The sequence below is a fragment of the Corvus brachyrhynchos genome, unplaced genomic scaffold (genome assembly GCF_000691975.1).
Source record: "Corvus brachyrhynchos isolate BGI_N302 unplaced genomic scaffold, ASM69197v1 scaffold427, whole genome shotgun sequence".
Taxonomy (NCBI): domain Eukaryota; kingdom Metazoa; phylum Chordata; class Aves; order Passeriformes; family Corvidae; genus Corvus; species Corvus brachyrhynchos.
Window position 1 is genome coordinate 215,087 of NW_008239046.1, and position 5,789 is coordinate 220,875.

Consider the following 5,789-nt stretch of genomic DNA (forward strand, 5'->3'; position numbering starts at 1 on the left):
TGCCACAGCCCCAGAGCAGAGGGGCCAAGGTGCCTCTGCGGGCGCTGCTCCCCACTGGGGCTGGGCAGGGCCTCACACAGGTCCTGCTCCTGCTGAGGCTGCCTCGCCTCGTCTGTGGCTGCAGCCCAGGGTCCCTCTGGGCATGCGTGTCCTGCATTTACCTCATCGGCGTGTGTGAATATCTAAAGAGGGGGTGCCAAGAGGCTGCAGCCCAGCCCTGCTCGGTGGTGCCCAGCAATGGGACAAGAGGCAATGGGCAAAAACCCTTAAGCCTGAAGTTCTGCCTGAACATGAGGAAGAAATTCTTTCCTGTGTGGAGACCACCTATGGGGGTGGCAGTCAGAGGTTTTGGAGTGTACAGGCCACCTGTGTCAGTTGGAGGTTGGCATCTTTGGCTAGTGCAGGGACTCCCACTAACGACAGGCTCAAAACATTTACAGGGAAAAGGACAAAAGGTCAGAAGGATGAGAGGAAAGCTAATGTCTTTGTAAACAATTTGATAGGTGAAATTGCCCAGAGAGGGTGTGGAGTCTCCCTCGCTCGAGATATTGGAGAACCATGTGGACACAATCCTGTGTTAGATGCTATGGGATGACCCCTGTTGAGCAGCAAGGTTGGTCCTGTGAGAGATGAGGTGATATTCTGCTGAAGCCAAAAGGTTATTAACTTAAATAATGAGAGTTGTTGGTTCTATGTGGTGTTGTTTGTGGTTTGGATTTGTTCTGGTGGGTTTCTTGGGTGTTGCTGTGAGCTAGGAGAGGGGCGGGGGTGAAGACCTGACCAAAATGGAAGTAGCGGGAGAGGGGTGGGGACAGGAAAGTAGGCGGTCAGGAGAGAATGTAAGTTCCCGAGTACCCAGCCAATGGGAAAGGGGACAGGAACTGCCCCGGCCAGGAAAAGTTATAAAAGGTAGCCATTTTTTTGGAGTGGGTGTGTGTCTGGCCCTCAGGAGAGAGGGATACACTTGGCTCAACTGAATCATCACTAATAAGCAGTTTTGTTTTGCTTCCACTACTTTGTCCCCATTTAATTGTATCTAAAAGTTAGTTCATTTCTAACAATCTGGGAACTCGTCCGGGATCCTTGACCTCTGATCCTTCAAGACAGGACAACGGGAGGAGGGGAGGCACACCGTACTAATTTCAGCAGCCCCGACCTGTTGTCGTGTCCCTTGAGGGCTGCAGGTGAGACCCGGACAGGGGACTCTCGAAGTAAAAGAGGGTAGAGGAAAAGTAGAGAGAGAGAAAAGGCAGAGAAAGAGCAGAGTTCACGCACGTCATCCAGTAACACCTGTGCACAGGAGCCAGGTAAGAAATTGCCTGTCGAGTATTACCTGGGTGGCTGGGAGAAGCAGGACTGAGTGTGCTTGAGATGCAAAATTGCCTGCAAAGCAAGTGTGGAGTCCTTCTAACTGCGGTTTTGTTATCCTGCAAGGGGTGCAGCCAGAGAAGGGATGAAGGGAGTGGTTTTGAGAGAAAGGAGTCCTGGCGGGAGTGTTAGGAAATGGGCAACAGCTGCAGCAGGAAGGTCAGGAGGAGTGGAGAGGGACGTAAGAGCTCCACTCCGAGCATACCTCCCTTAGGGAGGATGCTCAGGAACCGGAGACAAGAGGAGCTGGCTTGTACCCAGGGGAAGGATCAGGGAAAAATGATCTGGAATTGTATGTTTGAATGGATGAAGGAACCTATTGGGTCAGACCTATTGCACTGGCTGAGATATGGGTTGTCAGACAAATGGGTATGTCAGGCACTAAATTTTTATGTAAACACAAAAGAACCTCACAAGATAGAAGAGAGGGATTATGCTGCTTGCTAGAGAAAATATTCGTCCATATTTGTAACTAAGAGCTTAAGGGAGCTTAAAGGGGAGAGAAAGAGGGAAAAATGGGACCCCTTAGACCACCTACCCTCTCCCTATGTGCCTGACAGGGGACCGAATGGTCTAAATTTAGAGGAAGAAGCAGCAGAGCAGCAAAGGGACAATAACGGCAGAGCTGGTCCCCCTAAAATGGTGGATCCACGTGGTAGGGCTGGTCCCCCTAAAATGACAGATTTTTGTGGTGGAGCTGGTCCCCACAAAATGGTGGGCCCATGTAGTGGGGCTGGTTGTACTGAAAATCTCAAAGCAGGACAGACCAGCTGTCACAGAGGACAAGGACTACAGAGCTAGCACACTTAAAGAGAGATGTCCAAAATTTCCCCTTCCCCCTTTCAAGTACCACCTCAGATGCTAACACAAATATGTCCATGTTTCCCCTGAGAGAGGTACCTATGCATGGAGCACAAGGAAGGGTAGGGTTTGCTAATGTACCTCTAAACAGTATTGAAGGAAGAGAATTTAAAAGGGAAATGAGGACCCCTTGGGGGGTAGCAAAACTACTGGATCGATTCTTAGGCCCAAATATTTATACCTGGGAGGAAACGCATCTATTTCAGGAATTCTATTTACCCCAGAGGAAAGACAAATGGTAAGAATTGCAGGAATAAGAATATGGGAGAGAGAAAATCCACCCGATGTTCAAGAGGGAATACCCGGTGAACAGAAATTTCCCATAGTAAAACCTAATTGGGATCAGAATACAATTGAGGGAAGGAATAACATGTCTGATTATAAAAGATTGGTGATAAGAGGAATCAAGGAGGCAGCACCAAAAGGACAGAATTTTGAAAAGGCATTTGAAAATAAACAACATGATTAGCCGCCCACTGCCTGGTCACAAAGGCTCTGAAAGAATATGCAGCACCATTCCAGAATAGATCTTGAAAGTGCTGCAGGCTGAGAACTATTAAAAGTAAATTTTGTTACCAAAGCATGGCCAGACATGAAGAAGAAATTGGAAAAAATAGAGGATTGGAGTGATAAAGAATTGCTGAAGGAAGTTCAGAAAGTTTATGTTAGAAGGGATGATGAAAAACAGAAAAATAAGACCAAGTTAATGGTGGCCACTGTAGAACAAGTACTAAAATAATGAACTGGAAATGAGGCTGGGAGAGGCAGAGGAGTTGCCAGGGGAAGGCACCAGCCTAATGTTAGGAGGCCCCAGGGAAGAGGATGGGGGATGACCACCTGGCACACAGATCCCAAGAAACATTTCTACTGTGGAAAAGTGGGATATTTTAAAAGAGAATGCCCAGAACTACACAGAGTAGTAGTTTCAAATGATGGAAGCAGGAGCTTATGCACAAGGGGTGTCAGGGGCTCTATTTTTGGTGGTCCAAATACCATGAAGAGCCCTTGCTAAATTTAAAATTAGGACCCCAGGAAGAATAATACGAGTTTATGGTTTATTCAGGAGCTGAAAGATCAAGTTTAATTAAAATCCCCCGTGGGTGTGTGAAAGGGACTGACCAAACTAGAATAATTGGAGTGAAAGGGGAGGGATTTCATGCCCCCATAGTAGAATGTCGCTGTTGGGGCAGTCACGACACACGGACAGTGCCTCTTTCAAGGGCCAAAAAGCCGTTTATTAAACAAAGCAGCCTCTTTTATGCACTTTTTGTATGTTATCATTCATGTTACAGATTCATTGGCTGCTAAACTATTACAACAGACTCACTGGCTCTTGCTAACTACAACATACTACCATTGGCTACCTATAGCATAAGCACTCAAGCATTCAGAAGAATAACAGGTGCAGATATGTTGCTGTTTTCTCCTTCTACTGTTTAACTTTCTTGCTTCTGCTGATACTACATTCTCATCAGTAAAAACAAATTGTTTTTTTCTCATGGACTTTTCTCACACTCCTTCTCTAGCCAAAGTAACAGGCCTGAGCCATAATTTTACAAAGGCAACAAGGCCTTCATTTTATAAGGTTTTACTTAAATGCCACAGTAGAACAAGTGAAAGTTTTGGGAAATGGTAAAGAAATAACGTCTTGTTTTGTAATAATACCAGAGGCTGGCACCGACTTGTTAGGGAGAGATCTACAAGTGCAATTGGGGATTGGGGTGATTCTAAAGGAGGATAGAAGGGTGGTAAAGCTATTTAAATTGACTATAGAAGATGAGAGGGAAATAAAACTGGTGGTGTGGGTGGCTAAAGATAATAGAGGGCAGCTGAATATCTCTTCCCTGGAAATAAAATTGAAGGAAGGGAACCAACCTGTCCATGTGAAACAATACCCTATATCTTTGGAAGGAAGAAGGGGATTACAAAATATAATTGAAGAACTTTTAAAGGATGGATTGTTACAACCCTGCATGTCCCCTTACAATACCCCTATTTTACCTATCAGGAAACCAGATGGGACATACAGACTTATTCAAGATTTGAGAGAATTAAATAAACTTTAACAAGTACGCCACCCGTAGTCCTTAATCCATATACTTTACTAAGCAAGACTCCCCATAATCATATGTGGTTCAGTGTAATTGACTTGAAAAATGCCTTTTGGACATGTCCACTAGCATAAAACAGCAGAGATATATTTGCCTTTGAATGGGAAGACCCCACTACCGGGAGAAAGCAAAGTTACGATGGACCTCTTTACCACAGGGATTTACAGAGTCTTCAAATTTGTTTTGGGAAATTCTAGAACAGATGCTTGAAGAGTTTAATCTAAATCCAGAGGCAAAGTTGTTACAATATGTGGACGATCTGTTAATATCAGGGGAAGAGAAAGAAAGTCCAAGATGTCACAATTAAGCTGTTGAACTTTTTGGGAGAAAAAGGACTAAGGGTGTCTAAGAATAAATTACAATTTGTGGAGAAAGAGGTAAAATATCTTGGGCATCTGATATGTGAAGGGTGGAGGAGGATAACCCTGGAACATATTTTTGGTATAGTTTCTATGCACCTTCCTAAAACCAAACAAGAAATAAGAAAATTCTTAGGTTTGCTTGGGTATTGCCACCTATGGATTGAGAATTATACCCAGCATTTAAAGTTTTTGTATGAAAAACTACAAGAGGAAGGGGAAAAAGTCAAGTCAGATAGGTGTCAGAAACAGCAATTTGAACATGTATAAAAAGAAATTAATTCAAGCACCTGTTTTAGCACTGCCCTCCTTAGGAAAAACCTTTTTATCTGTATGTGTGGAAGAAGGGACAGCTTATGAAATATTAACCCAAATGTGGGGAGGGCAGAAGAGACCTGTGGCATACCTTTCAAGAATGTTAGATCCAGTATCCTGAGGATGGCCCACCGGTGTTCAAGCTATAGCTGCTACTACTTTATCAGTAGATGAGAGCAGAAAATTAACTTTCGGAGGTACTTTAATTGTAGCTACTCTGCATATGATCAGTACCGTTTTAAATCAAAAGTCTGGGAGGTGGCTGACAGATTCTAGAATTTTGAAATATGAAACTATTCTAATGGAGAAGGAGGATTTGACATTAATCACAAGACAAAAGTTTAAACTCCTCTCAGTTTTTATACGGAAATGCAGGAGTAGAAATCCCTGAACATGACTGCATGGTGATCATTGAATATCAAATAAAGATTAGAGAGGCACTATGCTGGGGTTTTAGGAGCTCCCCTGTTTTTTTTGGGGATTTTTTTCTGTTAAAGGAATTTTCCCCTCATACATGTTGCTAGGGGAACAAATGGTCAGATGCTTAAGAAGAACAAAAGACTTGGCTGCTCTTTTTCTCTTTTTGTTTCACCTGGGTGTGTGGTCAGTCAGTCTCAGCATTCAGAGAGAGAGGGAAGCTGCTTGTTCTTCGGCTGTTTTTCTTTCTGCTGGAGCAGCCCCGGGATCCCAAGCCCACCTTCCCTGCCCTGCTGGAAGCCGGGCCGTGGCCGCCCTGCCCGGCGCTTGCTTTGAGCCTTCGCTACCTTGACGCCGT